General features: G+C 38.0%; 1 protein-coding gene across 5 annotated transcripts in view; it reads left to right on the top strand.

Moving 5' to 3' along the window:
• LOC133850953 (1-phosphatidylinositol 4,5-bisphosphate phosphodiesterase classes I and II) overlaps window positions 1-16,875 on the top strand; it is a 62,467-nt gene that overhangs the window by 1,719 nt on the left and 43,873 nt on the right. Inside the window, exon 1 of one of the 5 annotated variants that reach the window (XM_062287217.1) lies at window positions 6,291-6,680. The exons of the other annotated variants lie outside the window; for them this stretch is intronic. The gene's annotated coding sequence lies outside the window, so the exon portion shown is untranslated. Of the gene's footprint in view, window positions 1-6,290; window positions 6,681-16,875 lie in introns of those variants that run through there. 5 annotated transcript variants of the gene reach the window in all.

A 16,875-nucleotide genomic window follows, 5' to 3' on the forward strand; every position in this document is an offset into this window, starting at 1 on the left:
TGGATTTATATTATATATAAATAGCTCAATAAAAATTAAAATAATAATTTCTCTATACGTTATTTGATGTCTTTAATTAATTTGATAATTTGGAAATGATCCATTAAAGTCCAACGAATTAACGATTTTTATTGTGGACAATTTGGACTGAATATAAATCGAAAATTAAAATGAATTTTTTCATATAAGAAATATATATAGTTGATGAAGAGAGAGTCTATTTTCTGTAATTAAATGAATAATAATACTCAATTTAATATAATACATCAATAAATAATATGGTGTATAACAAACCTCACTTTGTCATCATATTTTGGGGTTCAACGTCTTTTTCCCCCTATACATTTTAATAATATTTATCTCATATATTCAAAGAACTATACTAGAAAGATTTTCCCTCCTTAAACCTCCATCAATTTAGAAGTCATTCAATAAATTTGGCAATTAGGCAATGCTGAAGCGTATCACAAACAAACAATTAACAATTAGCATATCTGCCATGCAACATATTGTAATGCGTGCGTATTCCCGAGTGCACAGTGTGACAAATCATCGGAATATGTGCATCAGGTGGCCATTTAATGGTCCATGCGAAAAGCGAATTGTGCAAGCGAGAGTGAAAGTGGAAGTCTGACTGTCTGTCTGTCTGTCTGGCTGCTCGTTTATCTCTGCTAATGTGCCATATGCCTCGTGTACAACCATAACACGGCCATTATCTTGTCTCAGGTTTGTTTTATGCGTCTCCAGTGCTTGGCGTCTGTTATTTTCACTCACCCACCCAACGAGACAACAGGCAAAACAACACTCGAAATTATTTTCGGGGGGCAGAGCACAAACACACACACATATGTAGATACACAGACACACATCAGGCGGCAGCCTCACACCTCACACCTTGGAACCTGCGCCACCCACTGCTCATTACCGCAAACGGCATGAATTTCCAGTGAATCAGCTTGTGGAGCGTAGAGAGGGGGGAGGGGGAGGGGGCAACCACACATATTTCAAGTGTATAAAAACGGGGGGCATAATTTTCAGTTTAATTACAAACAAGAGAGAGAGAGAAGAGAGAGAGAAACTACTCGTCCCTAAACCAGCAAAAGCGATAGCGACAGGTGCTCCACATAGCTATTTTTTCTCCTGTTTGCCCCACCCCCCCGAAATAACTTGGTGGCTTTTGGCGACCTCTTGAGCTTTCACCTTTCAGCGGTTCCTATTAATAAATCTCATTAATAAATTAAACATTTTAGCGCAGGAAATTCCCTTCATCTCTGTCTGACGCTCCTTCGAGGCATCAGCTATAAACTTTGCCAAAAACTTTTCGAAAAAGAGTGTGACCAAGTTGCGAAAATGTTTGTGACACACTTAAGGGACTTTTTCTCAGCTTGTGTATTTTAACAAAGATTTAATTTAGTGACTTTTTTCTTAACCATCTTAAAGATTTAATAGTTGCTTAAATGAAAATATATGAGAAAATGTTTGCGACACACTTAAAAGATTTTTTATATGTTGGGACGTTTAAAAGTTTTAGTTTCCTACTAGATTTGTTAAGGAGTTAAAAGATTTTTAAATTAAATTTATTTATTTATAGTTAAAATCGCAAATTATGTTAAAATATATTTCAGACAGTCTGCCAAAAAGCTTTAAAAAGAGTGTGACCAAGTTGCACAATGTTTGTGACCTATTTAAGAGATTTCTTCTTTAATTTAGCAACCTTCTCCCTATCTTAAGAGATTTCTTCCACCTCGGGTATTTAAATAAAGATTTAATTTAGCAACTTTTTTCCTATTCGTCTTAAAGATTTAACAGTCGCAGCATCGTCTAGTCGAGCACACTTTGTCACCGATAATATTTGCACTTGTTTTTGTTTTTCTATTTTCGCGTCTTTTCTCTTCCTTTTCTCATTTGCTTGTATTTTTGTTGCGCTCGTGTTTGATTCTCATCCCGCTTTGCCCTTGAAGGTGTGAAGCGGAAAGGGGGAAGAAGCGACGTCATCATCGAGTTTTATAAATAAATCATTAAGTACATATAAAAATGTTATAATTTTCGTTCGATTGGCTGCATTTTGTTTCGCTTCTGCATTTTCGACACGCGCCACGCCAAATGCGGGTTCTTCAAAGTCTAGCCAATGTCGCACTCCCCTTGCCCCTCCCCCTCCCTAGAGTTGCTTTCTTATTTCTGTTAATGGTTCTTTCGGTGGAAATCACGTAGCATATTCATTTCTCTTCATTTTCGCAATTGTTTTTCAGCGCCTTACGCATTTTATTATAAAAGTGAACAAACAGCCCAACCCAACCCCAAATGTGATAAATTTGACTTGATTATAAGCGACCCGCAAATGTTTTTTTATGCAAATCATTGCAGCCCTAATTAAACACATATTTGCGACTATTTCTGGGTCGACTCGACTCGTGATATGTGTTCTGTTCTGCGGTTTCACAAGCGCCGCGTTTAACATATGTTTGGAAAAATGAAATAATAATCTTACGAGTAAATAGGAATGCAACACGTCTGTTGACCACACAGCTCATTAATAGAATTATTACTGTGTTTATAATTAAAAGTGTATCGAAGATGTGGAAATATTTTACTTACCAATTTGTTGTCAAGTGCAAATCTGTAAAAGAAAAAAGAGAGAATTTTACATTAAACATTTTCGCATTAGATTTTTGTTATAGATCAGCAGAATTTCCGTATTGCGAAATGATAAATGACTTTATTGCTGAAACCTCATTAAAATACCTCGACTCAAATATTTCACATGATTTATCCACAAAATAGTTGCTTTGATTATGTAAATTGCTTTACAGCACACCTGCGAGTGCTTCAAAGAATTTTCGGCTCTCCCCCCTCTTTGATCTCCCCTCTTCTGTCTCCCCCTTTATCCTCACCGGATGTTAATGTTATTCGGGGCAAATTTTGTGGGCGCTCCGCTGTTTTTAATGTTCGCTGATTTGTTTGGGAAAAAATAAACAATTGAGAAATTTATTTAGTTGGTCTGCCCACTGTCCCTGACCCCTGCTCCCACCCCCCCTCTCTCTCTCACTCGCTTTCTCTGGTCCGAAATTCCCCATAGACATGTTGTTTGCCTTGTGGAATGCTTGTCTAATTGTTGTTGTTGCTGCTGCTGTACTTTATGATCAAATAAATATGCAATGAAATTGCTTTGTGCCATAATTCGGGCAACTTTATGCGAATAGTTCAGAGTACTATATGCTTGGTGATCGACAAGGGGCTGCGAGTTGAAAGGGGGGAAGAGAAGCTCTCAATGGATTTGCATATCTTTTGTCCGACGTTCGACGACCTTGAGGACAACAATCAATCAGCAAAGCGGCAGCAGCTGCTCGTTGGCAGCTTAAAAGCCGTGCAACATTTGTTGTCCCATTGTGTGTTGTGTGTTGCACACGTCGTTTTATCCCTGAGATACTTTCACGCTTTTCACCTTGTCAATCAAGAGAGGGAGAAAATGTGGGTCAGCCAGCACAATACAATACACAATATCTCACATATCGTCACTTTTCATTCACATTTCATGATGATATAGTACTATATATCTATATCTGTATCTATATCCCGGCCACATGCGCGCGTCCGATCCGTCAAAGTTATTTGGCTGGCGCTGTTTCCTCACGTACTTACGCTTCGAGCACACATTAAAATTAAAATCATATATAAAAATTCTTGGCTGCAACTGTAATTCAAATTCAAATTGAGGCACACACACCCGTCGTCACACACACAAACACACGGACACCCGCACAACCAAAATATAAGTAAATAGCATAACAAACAAACAAATCAAATTGGCAATTTTTATGTGATTCTTGCCCGTTTTTGTCGCTGATTAGCGAGTGGAGCGGAGCGTCGCGTCGCTGCTGACGTCGCTGTCGGCGTCAACCAGCCGGGCGACACGCCTACTTTGGGCCACTTGTCGTTGCCGTTGTTGCTGTTGTCGCTGTTAACTCCCCAAATGTGAAAACTATGCAAAAACTATTATCAACAGCCGCCGCCCTCTCCCGCTCCCTCTCGCATCCCCTTCCTACCCACTTTTAAGTAGTTCCGCATGTTTATTTAACTAATAAGAGAAAGCCAATTAAAGAGAGCGACATCTCGCTCTCACTCTCTCTTATCACAACATGCCTTACTTTACATTGGCAGCTTTTCCAAAACAAAAACAAAACTCAACGCAGCAGCAGAGAGCGTCAGAGAGAAAGAGCGGGACAGCGAGAGGAAGCAGACGAGAGAGCTTCTGCAGAGAGCAGAAACACAACACACAAACTGTGTGCAGCATGGCAAAAAAAAGCTCAGTGTATAACAGTCGCCAGTTAACAGTTTGGCGTTTGCTGTTTCTTTTTGTTTTTGTTGGGGGTTGGGCGCGCACAATTTGCAGCAGCTGCAGAGGCGGGAGTTCAAAGAGGATTAACTGTTAGCAAGAGTGAATAATTATTCCAAATTAAAAGATAAACAAGTAGAAATTCCATAAACGATATACATAAATATAATAAAATTATAATACATTTTCTACAAAACTGAATATTTATCATGATTTCTAATTAGAAGTAGAAATTGTATTGCTATGAAAGATGGTTAAATATTAGTTTGAGTTGATATTTAAAGTCAAGCTAAATATTTGCTGATTTAAATTCAAATTCAATATACATTATTTTCTAATTAGGATTAAAAATTTAAACTGGCAAATATATAATGCCAAACAAGAGCGTTGTCTTTTTAGAATTAAAATTGTACCAAAAATACTTAAATATATACCGAAGACTATACTAGGTTCATACATATATCAAGAAATTATTACATTCAAAATAGTCCACAGGAGTAGAAAATAAACCGGATTGTTTATGGGTTCAGAAGTGACTTCTTCAGCCTGTTTTGCTATGGGCACAAAGTAATACGAGGGTTGCTATTTAAGTTTCTGGCCTAGGTCACTTCTAGCCATATTAGGACCAATTGGCTATTTCCCAAAATAGTTTGGACTTTCATCGATAAAAGCTACATACAACTTGTTCATTTATATATCTAATTCTATATAAAGGTATAGCTGATTAAATTAGATATTAGTACATCATATTTTAATTACATATTCTACTCTATTAACTATTAAATTATTTTTAAATTATACCTTAAAAGTGTATACCTAAATTCTATTTAGTTTTAAACAAGTAAGAAAGTTACAGTCGAGTGTGCTCGACTGTGAGATACCCGCTACCCATTTTTAATAAAGGCAAAATATTGCGGTATCATTTTCAAAATATACCGAAAATACTAAAAAAATACTAAAAATATACCAAATGGTATGTTTGGTATATCGATATAGTACACCATTCAAAATATACTATAAACGGCACAATGTGCCAGATTGTCGGACAAAGCAACTCAGACCCCTAGTAAGTAGGCGTTTTTGCCCATACAAAAGTATTTCTTTAATAACTTCCACAATTTTTATCTGATCGCAACCAAATTTTCAGGAATCATAACTACTACAGTACTTATTGTATATACCAAAATTCGTAGCTCTAGCTTTAAAATTATGCTTGTTATTCGATTTTTTTGATTTGCGGGGGCGGAAGTGGGCGTGGCAAAAATTTGAAACAAACTTGATCTGCGTGCAAACATAACAAATGCTGTCGAAAAAAATTATAGCTCTATCTCTTATAGTCTCTGAGATCTAGGTGTTCATACGGACGGACGGACAGACACGCAGACGGACAGACGGACAGACGGACATGGCTATATCGTCTCGGCTGTTGACGCTGATCAAGAATATATATACTTTATAGGGTCGGAGATGCCTCCTTCTACCTGTTACATACATTTCCTGCCGGCACAAAGTTATAATACCCTTCTACCCTATGGGTAGCGGGTATAAAAATTGCTAAATAAACCAGAAATCAGAAGTTGCTTCCCTAGTATAACAGTCACCCCTTTGAACAGCTGCCCCTGTGCTTTTGTATAACAGCTTTTTGGGCATTTTCGTTTATTTACAATTTGACATTTTGCAAGCACTCACACATACACTCACGCACACACACACACACAGTACTCGAGTAGCAGCTCACCTTCACACACACATAAACACACGCATGCTTTGGCTCCAACAAAGGTCGTTCTCTCTCGCTCACGCGCCCGCACCCTCTCTCTCTCTCTCCATCTCTCTCACTCTATCACGCTCTCTCAAAATGCTGAAATTTTCATTTTGAGTTTTGGCTTTTCGCTGCTCGCGTTTTCCCAACAGACACTCGTCGTACGCCGAAGCGTTCGGTCGCGTTTTTCACTGAAAACTTTCTTCACATTCCCCGCGGCGAAGAATTTTGTGCGCTTGGGATTGGGATTGAGATTCAGATTGGGATTGAGATTGTGATTGAGTTTCAGTTTCAAACAGACTCCGCAATCCGCAACGCGTGTGATTATAACTGTGTGTCGTCCAAGTGTTTAAGTGTGTAAATGTGTTTCAGTGTGTGTGTGTTTGGGTGACTGTGACTAAGTTAATAAGTCAGCGCTTAGTACACGGCGCTGCCCAGCTGTAAATCATCAGCAAAGACCCAAAAGACACGAGTTCTCCTCTCTCTTAACATATTAAGCATCCGCCCCGTTGTATCGGAATTCCAACTGGGTGCAAAATCTGTAATTGAAATACATTCGTCGCCTCATCTGAAAGTCAAAAGCAGGTAAAAGAAAAAAACAGAGAAGGGAGGGGAGGCATTGAGCAATTTTTGTGGCATAAATTTGAGATCTTGGGGCAGGAATTGCGAATGATTTTGAATTCAGTTTCGATTCGATTCGGTTTCAGTTACTGCTTGGGATTTGCTTTTGTCGTTGTCGTTGTTGATTTCATCCATCACAAATCAAATCAAAATACAATTTCATTCAATTCAATTTATTTGTTAAACATTTTCATTCGCCCCCTCTCGATTTTGTTGTTGTTGCTGCTGTGGCTGCTAATTGAAAATTGTGCCGAAAATTGCTTTTGCCTCTGGCCAGATTTTCGCGTGTGTCCAGAGAGAAAATGTTTTGCTGTTTGATATTTTGGTGTGTGTTTGTTTTTCGGTTTTTCTCATGTTTGTGTTTTCATTTTGTTTTCTTTTTCGTTTTTTTTTTTTTTTTTTGTGCGGTGTTGAAAAGTTGAAAGATTTTCGTGTAGTTGCAACACACACAGGGGCAAATACTTGGCATGTCCAACAGTTGACGCTGCGGCTTGTTGCTCTCCATGTGATCGTTGTTGCTGCCACTCGCCGGTTGTACTTGAACTCATAAGGCGAATGGCAAGCACCAAGCAACAGCAACAACAAAACGCGAGTATCTCACAGATACGTATCTATGAGTCTATCTAGAAAAAGTGCGAGGCACGCAAAATGCTACACAAAAGTCTGACAGCTCTGGCTGTGGCTATGGCGAGGGGAAGTTGCACTTCAAAATTGCTGTCAATGCTCATAAAAAGCCACTGACAAACAGCCAAAATTCAATTGGCGATTGACTGATTGATTGATATATGAGTTTGTAGGAGAATGTTTAACTTTGAAGCGAATGCAACTATTTAAAACAAGTGAGAAAGCAAAGTGAAATACTCGCTACCAATATACCGAGAGCTATATTTGGTATATTGATATAGTATTATTACATTCCAAATATATTCGATTTTCAAGCAGAATATACCTAAGGCTGTATTTGGTATATAATAATAGTACTACATTCAAAATATACCATAGAGTACAAAATATACCAAATTTTCAGCGAAAACCACTATTTTTTAAATAACTTCAACTATATTTATCTGATCGCAATCAAATTTTCGAGGAATCATCAATACTACAGTTACTTCAACAACCTTTGTATTTTTTGCCAAATATTTATGCAGTTATTGCGCAAAAGTTCAATGTGTAAAAGTTGTCGAAAAACACGCATTAAAAGTTTCTGCACATAACTTTGTCATAAGTGCATTGGATATCAATTGGTTTATTTTGCAGTTCACTCAAAATTGGACCACAAATAAAAGCAGTTGGACAGATTTTGCAGAGTTAGTTGGTTGCTTGTTTAATTGGAGCACTTTACATTCTTGTTACATGCCACAACAATGCTTAAGCTGTAATGAGCTTACAGCTTACAGTTTTGCCATAGATTTTGCAGAGCAGCTGAGTTGTTGTTGTCGGTTGCATTTGAGTGGCATTCGCAAAGCCGCCAGTTTCAATCAGTCAAACGCAATTAAGGCATTAAAGGACAGACTGAAATTATAGAGAGCACAATAGAGTGAGAGAGAGAGAGCGGGAGAGGGACAAGAGAAAGAGAGGGCATGATAGTGAAAGCCAGCGGCAATTAGTGTCCTCTGTCCTGCGTGTGTGTGTGTGTGGGTGAATCGTCAATGTGATGCACACTTGGCTCATTATGCTGCTTATCCTGCTCTTCCTTTGCCCCTCCTCATCCCTCCTCGCACACAATGTTCTGCTGACTGGCAGTTTATGCCCGCAACCCGCGCGCCTCAGTTGAGCTGCTCATTAATTATTTAACAACGACGCCAGCTCGGCTGCAACATTAAAAAAGTTGCGCATACGCAGCGTAGGCCAACTATTTACTACATGTTCTAGTCGCTGTTGCTGCTGCTTCTGCTTCTGCTGCCCGTCTAGTGTTGCTTTGTGTTGTGTCATACACCAACGCACAACGATCTATCATTATAATGAAGCGTCAAATCTAATACGGGAATTTTCTAACTGCCTTCATTGCCATGTGGTTCCGCAGCTGTGGCTAAAAAGGAGAGCAAAGCTCTCCACTCTCTCTTTCTCTTTCTCTCACTGTCTCTTCACTCTGTGTGTCAGCTAGTAACTAGTTGGTGGGTGTGTTGAACGTTGAATGGTGAACGTTGAATGCTGAATGCTAAGTGTAGCAGTCGCATACTCACGCCCTGATAACGTTGACAAACTAGATAAAAGCGCGATAAAAATGAAAACAAAATTTACACAGAGAACGCAGAACAGAACACAAAACTGAAACTGAAGTGAACTCAACTGAACTGAAGTGAATCGTTATAAATAAAACAGCAAGATGAGCAGCAACAACAACAGCGATGTTTGAATATTCTATGGATAGTCGAATAAGCTGCCCGTCGGGAGTTTCGAGTGTGAGTAAGTGAATGTGAATGTGAATGCGAATACGAATGTGAATGTGCGAGTGAGTGCGTCCGGAGCTACTGTGCAAATGAAGAGGGTGGGAGGCAGCTGCCATGAATATGAATGAGCTGAAACTGCCAAATGCCAAATGCTGTTGGTCTGCCAGCTCCAGCATACCCTGTAAAGCAGTATATTGCATAAATATTTGGCAACATACAATTTGAATTTACTGCGGCTAGGAATTTAGTATATTTTGTACTCTATGGTATATTTTGAATATACTACTCTAGCATTATACCCAAATTTAACTGAGATTGAATTATTCTAGCTAAGTTTTGCTGTTAACCTGCAACTTGTAGCTTTAGCTATAGACTTTATCACTCACTTCTGACAACAATGTAAAGTCAACTTATCTCACTTTGCTGTGTGGTAAATGCGTGTTTATTGCCCTTTAAAGTTAAACTGCACTTTTCAAAAGTGAACTTTCTTATTGCAACTTGACAGCAATTACCAAAAAGATTGAAGATCAATAAACTTTAGTTTATAGAGTCAAGTACTTGCAAATTTAATTTCATTACTTTTAAAGAAAGTCGAAGTTATTCAATTGCTGAAATTATTCTATGAATTTCAGCTTTATTTAAAAATAATTAATACCCACTACCCACTTTGAATAAAAGCAAAATAGTGCGGTATTAATGCAACAAATGTAACAAATTAATATACCGCAAATATACTAAAAATATACCATAGGCTATGTTGGGTACACTGACTTAGTAGCATAATAGTGCGGTATTAATTTTAAAAATATTCCAAACTAATATACCGCAAATATACTAAAAATATACCAAATGTTATTTTGGGTACACTGACTTAGTAGCATAATAATGCGGTATTTATTTTAAAAATATACCAAACTAATATACCGCAAGAGTGCTATAAATATGCCGAAGGAATATTCAAAATATTATATATGAATATACCAGCTTATCAGTCATAACAACTAAGACCCCTCCAATAATTAGACTTCAGTTAATTTCATAATGCTATCTAAATAATTTAAAACAACAACTAGATCTTATTTACATAGAGTAACTCTTAGTCTGGCATTCCCCTTATGCCCGCTTATGCATATTCTTATTTGTTGTTTGCTACTTTTAACGCGCGATAAACTTAACCCAAAGCGTTGGGCTGTGTGCTGTCGACATTGAAACGCGGTTTTAATTAATAATTATCATTTTACTTTCGCCTGCTCGTTGTTGTTGTTGTTGTCGCAGCGGTCGCTTTAAGTAAACCTCATTAGTTGGCATAATAATTATGATTAGAATAGCAAAGGCGATGGCGATGATGATGATGGCGATAATTATCATCATGGTGTTTGCCAAAGGGCAAACCGCAAGACTCTGACACAACTGTCAACTGTGCCTGCAACGCACACAAACATTACGCATACGCCGTGTGATGCCACATGGGGCATGGGCCATGCATTTGTATGCAAACTAAACACAAACACGCACAGAGAGCGAGAGGGGAGAAGACAGACACATTGAGTTAATGATAGTGTCTAATTAATGCTCGTGTTTATTTATTTTTTTTTTTTTTTTTGGGTGCTAATGCAACGTTTTCCCTCAGCTCCTCAACTGTGGCTTTTCCACCTGATGCCTCCCCTTACTGACGCCCCGTAATTAGCCGTAATGAAAAGCTGTCCGAGATTTATGGGCCGCATTTCCACGCATTTTTGTTTATGGGCGTGCTCGCTTTCAGCGCATGCTTTTGTTTGTATCGCGTTTCTGTTTCTGTTCGGTTTGGTTTCGCGGTGGGCGAGCGTCGAATTGGAAACATTTGACTTTTGATCTTTGCCAAAATGTCAAAAATTTGACAGGATGCTGAGCAGAAAAGATTGAACGAGCAAAGCAAAGGAAAGTAAAGAGAAACGAGGAAGGCGGCGCATGAACTTTTGCCTATGAAATGCGAAGCTGTCGAAACACAAGCACAAGAAAGCAAGCTGGTTTCTGTGGCTTTTTAGTTGATTAAATATTTATATAATGATCCCGAGCACATTTTGAACGACAGGCGATTGTAATGAAGTGTCATAATAATAATCATTATGTGGTTTCTTGGCAAACCAGAACCGAAAATTTATGAAATTTCATTAAGAGACGCTGCGATTTGCAGTCGACTACAAAATTTATTAACTAGGCTAAAGAATTTTGCAAGGATGAGAATTGGGAATGTAAATTCGTGTTTAATGGAATTCGTATTCAATTTATTTCTAGCTAAAAGAAGAAGTTATTAAAGAAATGCTTTTGTAGGGGCAAAAGTGCTTACTTACTACATTCAAAATATACCATAGAGTGCAAAATATACCACCACATTCAAAATAAACCATAGAAAATGTACCGTTATATTATAAACAGAATATACCTGCTAACAATCTGGTATATTTTACATTGTATGGTATATTTTGAAAGTAGTACTATATTAAAATACCCAATATTGCGTTCAGTATATTTTTGGTTTTTTTAAGTATATTAATTTAGTATATTTAAAAGTTAATACCACACTTTTCTGCTTCTACCGAAAATAGGTATCTCACAGTCGAGCCCACTTAACTAAAGATTTCTTACTTTTTTTCATTATAAGGAAATTTAAATAATAAGACAATCTAATTGCTTCATTAGACATTTTCCGTGGCACTTATTGATTGAATGACTATCGCAAGTTATCAATCGATACGTGAGAATTGCGTGTTTCAATGTCGCATCTTCGCTTTTGGCAGCGCCGAAAACTATGCTAAGCTCTTCGCTTCGCATTTTGCACTTTCCCCTTGGGGAAGCTCATCGCACTTTATAAATAGCAAAATTGAGCAGCAAATGCAAAGTAGATAAAGACAAAACGTGTGAAATGGGAATGGCAATGGAAAAGGAAAAGGGTGATGAGGGAGCACAATTCGCGTGCTGAAGCCATCAATTGTTTTGTCAATATTTTCACAATTTGCCTACTTTATAGTATATCGACAACGCGTTATCTGGCGGAAGGCCAGAAGAGAGTTGGGTCACTAAACTTCATTCCTCACACAAATTAAGTGAATTTCTGTTGGGGAGGGGGGAAATTAAAAATGCAGAGAGAGCGAGAGAGAGGGAGCGAGAAGTGTAACAAAAGTTTTCCAATTGAAGGCGTGCAAAGAGAGAGCTGAGGTGAAGGCCCCTTGACGTTGATGGAGGTTCCTCAACGAGCCACAAAACTCGAACCGAACTCGCACCGAGCTCGGGTCCAGAGGGCTGTTGTTTTTAGGGTGTCATTGAACTTAATGTTGTTGTTGCCGCTGCTTTTGGTTTTGCTTCTGCTTTTGCTGTGGCCAGAAGGACACAATATTCGGCAATTCCCCTTCCGCTCCGCTCCTCGCCTTCTATTCTCTCGACTTGAAGCAGACGGAGACAAACGGTGCTTTATATTTTTATTTATTTGTGTACTTTATGCTACCGATATGCGAGTCTATAGCCGAAGGGGGCGGCAAATTGTTGACTCAACACGCTGCCGCCTCTTTTACCCCCCGCTCTTCGTTGCCGTCCATCAACTTTCGCTCTGTTTTGTTGCCTGATGAATTTTTACGAGTGAAACGGGCAAAAATTGTCCGTTATGTGAAAAGCAGGAAACAGCAACAGCAACAACAACAAAAGTGAAATTTACATGATTGCTGCGCAGTGTTGAAATATTCAAGGCGTATCAACAGCACAAAAAAAAAACAACAACAGTTGCACCTTTTCGAATAATAAATACCCTTCAAACGCATCGAATTTATTTCGAATTTTGATGTAGCAAACAGAATCGGAAATTCACTTTGACGCAATGCAAATTCAGATATGGAAGTTCTCTTCTTGGAACTATTTCATTGTGTAAATATTAAATTCAAAATGAGAAAACTGCTGCTGAGCTTAGACAGAAATGTAGCGAATAACAAAACAGAGAAAGATAAGAGAAAAACATGTAAGAAAACTACAAAACTACAATCGAGAGTGGTCGACTGTGAAATACTCGCTACCCATTTTTAGTAAGAGCAAATTAGTATTAATTTTATAAAAATATCAAATTAATAAGCCGCAAAAATATTAGAAATACTATATTTGGTATGTTGATATAGTACTACGTTCAAAATATAGCATAGAGTTTGTATAAAATATATCAAATGCTATATTTGGTATACTGATATAGTTCTAAATTCAAAATATACCATAGAATACTAAAATATACCAGATTGTTACATACATTTCCTGTTATAATACTCTTCTATCAGGCATAAAAATAAAACATATCTATAGTTGTATTCTAAGAACTGTTGAATGAAGCTCGTATGAAATATCATTTACTATTCATTAGAAGAAGATGTTAACTCATAAAGTTATTTGACAGCCAGCAAAACCTGGTTAGCCAAGTTAGTAACTTTTTCTCTCTGTGATGCATATCGAAGCATCAACAACATGTAGAGGAAAACAAAAAAGGGAAAACATACCGCAAATTACTCAACACTTTCGCATTTTAATAAACCCCAAAAAGCACTTTCCGAGTGTCCTTTGTGGGCGTGGCCCAGCGGCGTTGGTTGTTTGGCTTAAATATTTGATATTTGCTTGTTGTTTACTGGCTGCTTGTGTTTAAGTTGTGTTTGTGTGTGTGCGGTCCGTAAGGTCAAAGGTAATTGCAGACTCCCTCGTTGTTGTTGTTGTTCAGTACTTTGCTCTTGCCAAGGACCAAGGACTGTCAAGCTGTAAGCTGTGAGCTGTGAGCTGAGGCTGTAAGCGAGAAGCGGCCTTAAATTTTGTAATAGGCAACAAAAATGTATTTGACATACAAGTAAATATAATTTGGTTTTCGCCTAAAAGCTCTCCACTAACAATAAATACACAAAAGCAACAACAATGACAAGCTAAAGCAATTAGTTTAATGTAATTCCATCCCGCTCGCTCTCTCTCTCTCTCTCTCTCACACACACACGTACACGCAGTTATCTCGCTCTCGCTCTCTGCTTTGGGCGCAGTCAGAGATGAAGCGAGAGGCAAAAGTTTTATGTACCACAAATGAAATTATAGTCAGCTACACACACACACACACACTCACACGCATACAACACACACTCATACTCACACTCACACTCACACTCACACAGAGGCAGGCCACAGGCTGTCGCTGCAATTTGCGCGTCGACAAAAACGTTCGCTCCTAAAAGCATGCTACACATTTTTGCCGCCTGCTTCAGCTCCTTCTGTTCTGTTCTGTTGCTGCTGCTTCTTCTCCCCTCTCCCTCTATCGTGCACTCATCCTCTTATCTTTCGACGCTCACCTGCCTCACTTTTAAGCATTTTAACTTTGCTGCCAGCTGCGACGCCAACTGCGACGTCAACGTCAACAGCGACAGCGACTGAGATGGCGATGGCGATGAAGCTGGCGCTGGCAACGCTGTCATGCACATTAACCAAATAGCTGGCGCCTTGATTTGATTATCATGTTTTTTTTCCTTAGCTTGCTGCTGTTGTTGTTGTTGTTGTTGCCTGTGCGAAAGAAGATTGCCGTTTGACAAGCAACTTCCTCAATTCCATGCAACAACAAGAGCAGCTGACTCTGCTTGGCAGACAGCCAAAGGCGGGAGGGGGAAAAGTGAGGGCAACTTTGATTATCACCCGGAAAGAGTATCTGCGGTAATGTGGTGGATCTATCAGAATATGCTTATCTATAGAGTATGCTGAGTATGTTTCAATGTATGACTAAAGAATACATAGAGTTGATAAAAAAACTCCGTATTTAGTTATTCTTTTACAGAAACTAAGAGGAACTATAATCAGAAATTACGGAAACATTATATAGCAATAAATCTCTATAAATACTTGATAGCATTCGAGATAATTGCGAACCATTGACTAATAATATTTATATCCATGCTTTAAGAGCATGTGTAATTTATATAAAAAGTATTTTATGGCTGCAAATACTTCACATAGTTACTAAAATACGTCAGCATTAATTTGAAAATAATTGTTATTTATGAGGAACAAAAAAAATGCGATAAACTCAAAAATAAAGTCTTGAATTACAATTGTATGATGTTAAAATTGAAATAGGAAGGAATATTATTAAATCAAGATCTAAATTCTACAATAAATCTAGATTGTGAAATCTCAAAATTCAAGATTATAATCTTGATTTACAAAATGATTTTCAACCCAAAAAACCTTAAATAAGATTTTATTTTTTAAAATGGAAAATATCTTTAATCATGAAGTGCAATCTACTTTTCGATCTATATATTTTCTCTCGGTGTACTATTTTTTAACTAATCATCATCATATAAATATACTTTTACTAAATTCTAATAGGCCCAAAGTGACCATGTCGCATCTATATTTCAATTATGTTAGTTGGCAAACAAAATTTAATTTTCTAACACGAAGTTGCCTTGCATAATAAATTTGAATGCAAAAGAAACGCTTTCAAGCATACAAAGTGACCATGGAGGACACTTATTTCAAGAGGTCAGCTTGTTTATCACACATAACATCTAATGTGTGCCCAGAGAGAGAGAAAAAGAGAGAGAGAGAGCGAATTAACTGACCATGAAGTACACACTACTAAAATTGCGATGCTCATAAAGTGAGCACTTTGAAAACATAAATAAATCCCCCCGGAAGACGACGACGATAGAGTATTAAAAGTTTCGTCTTCGGCACTTTTTGCACAACAAAATTCACAGTTTACAGTCGGATAACATATTTTTGACTGGCACTTTGATTTATGGCGCTGATCCCGACTACAAGAGCGGGTCTAGGGATTGAGGGTTTTCAGAGAGTTTGGGGTTTGGCTTTCCGGGTTCTGTTTGGGGTCTGCCATTTTGTTGTGTTCTGTTCTGTTTGTGTCGTATGCATGATTCATGTGACTCTCCAGCTCTCAGTTATTATTGTTGTTGTCGCTTCGCTCTGCTAAAAGTGGAAGTCACTTCAAATCTGTGTGTTGCCGCTGTGATTTCCTGCCCCCATCCTTCCCACTCTCTTGCCACCACAGTCGTGGGTACATCTGCAAATTGCCTGCAATAAATTTTTGCCCGTTTGCCATAAAACACTTAAAACGATTTGTGCGAGAGTCAGAAAGAAAGCACACACAAAAAAAAAAGTAAACCAAAAAAGAAAAATAGGGAAGAGGAGGAAAACTCGAAACGGCGTCGCTTGCAATTTTCATTTGATTTGGCTCCGTGTGCTCCGATTGTTATATAACCCATAACAATTTTCCAATCATTTCCACACGCATTTTGCATGCAAAACAAAATGCTTAATTATTTCCGGCAGTCGCTCAATTTGCTTGCTGCGTCTGTATGTGTGATGTATGACGTCACAACATTTCACTCAATTTTCGAAAAATTGCCAAGTAAATACAACACAAATTTAATTTTATTTACGAGAGAATTTCGACCAAACAACGCAACAAAAACAAATGACTTCCTTTGCCCAATGATGATAATGTGTGTGTGAGAGAGTGTTTGTGTGTGTGTGTAACACCCACACAAACATACACACACACAGATTGGGAAAAAGTTATGTGGTTTTCTCAGACTGGCCAAAAGTTTTGCTTACATTTTCATTTTGTGGCAAGTTGGCTGGAATTGGTTATGGCATGGCCAAAAGAAATTATAAATGAATTAGTTCGAAAATCACGTGTGTGTCTGTTGTTCTGTTCTTTCTTTCCTTATTCTATATCTCTTTCTGGGTTTTCCTTTGTCTAAGCAAGT

Source organism: Drosophila sulfurigaster, chromosome 2L, assembly GCF_023558435.1.
Source record: "Drosophila sulfurigaster albostrigata strain 15112-1811.04 chromosome 2L, ASM2355843v2, whole genome shotgun sequence".
In the NCBI taxonomy this organism is placed as follows: domain Eukaryota; kingdom Metazoa; phylum Arthropoda; class Insecta; order Diptera; family Drosophilidae; genus Drosophila; species Drosophila sulfurigaster.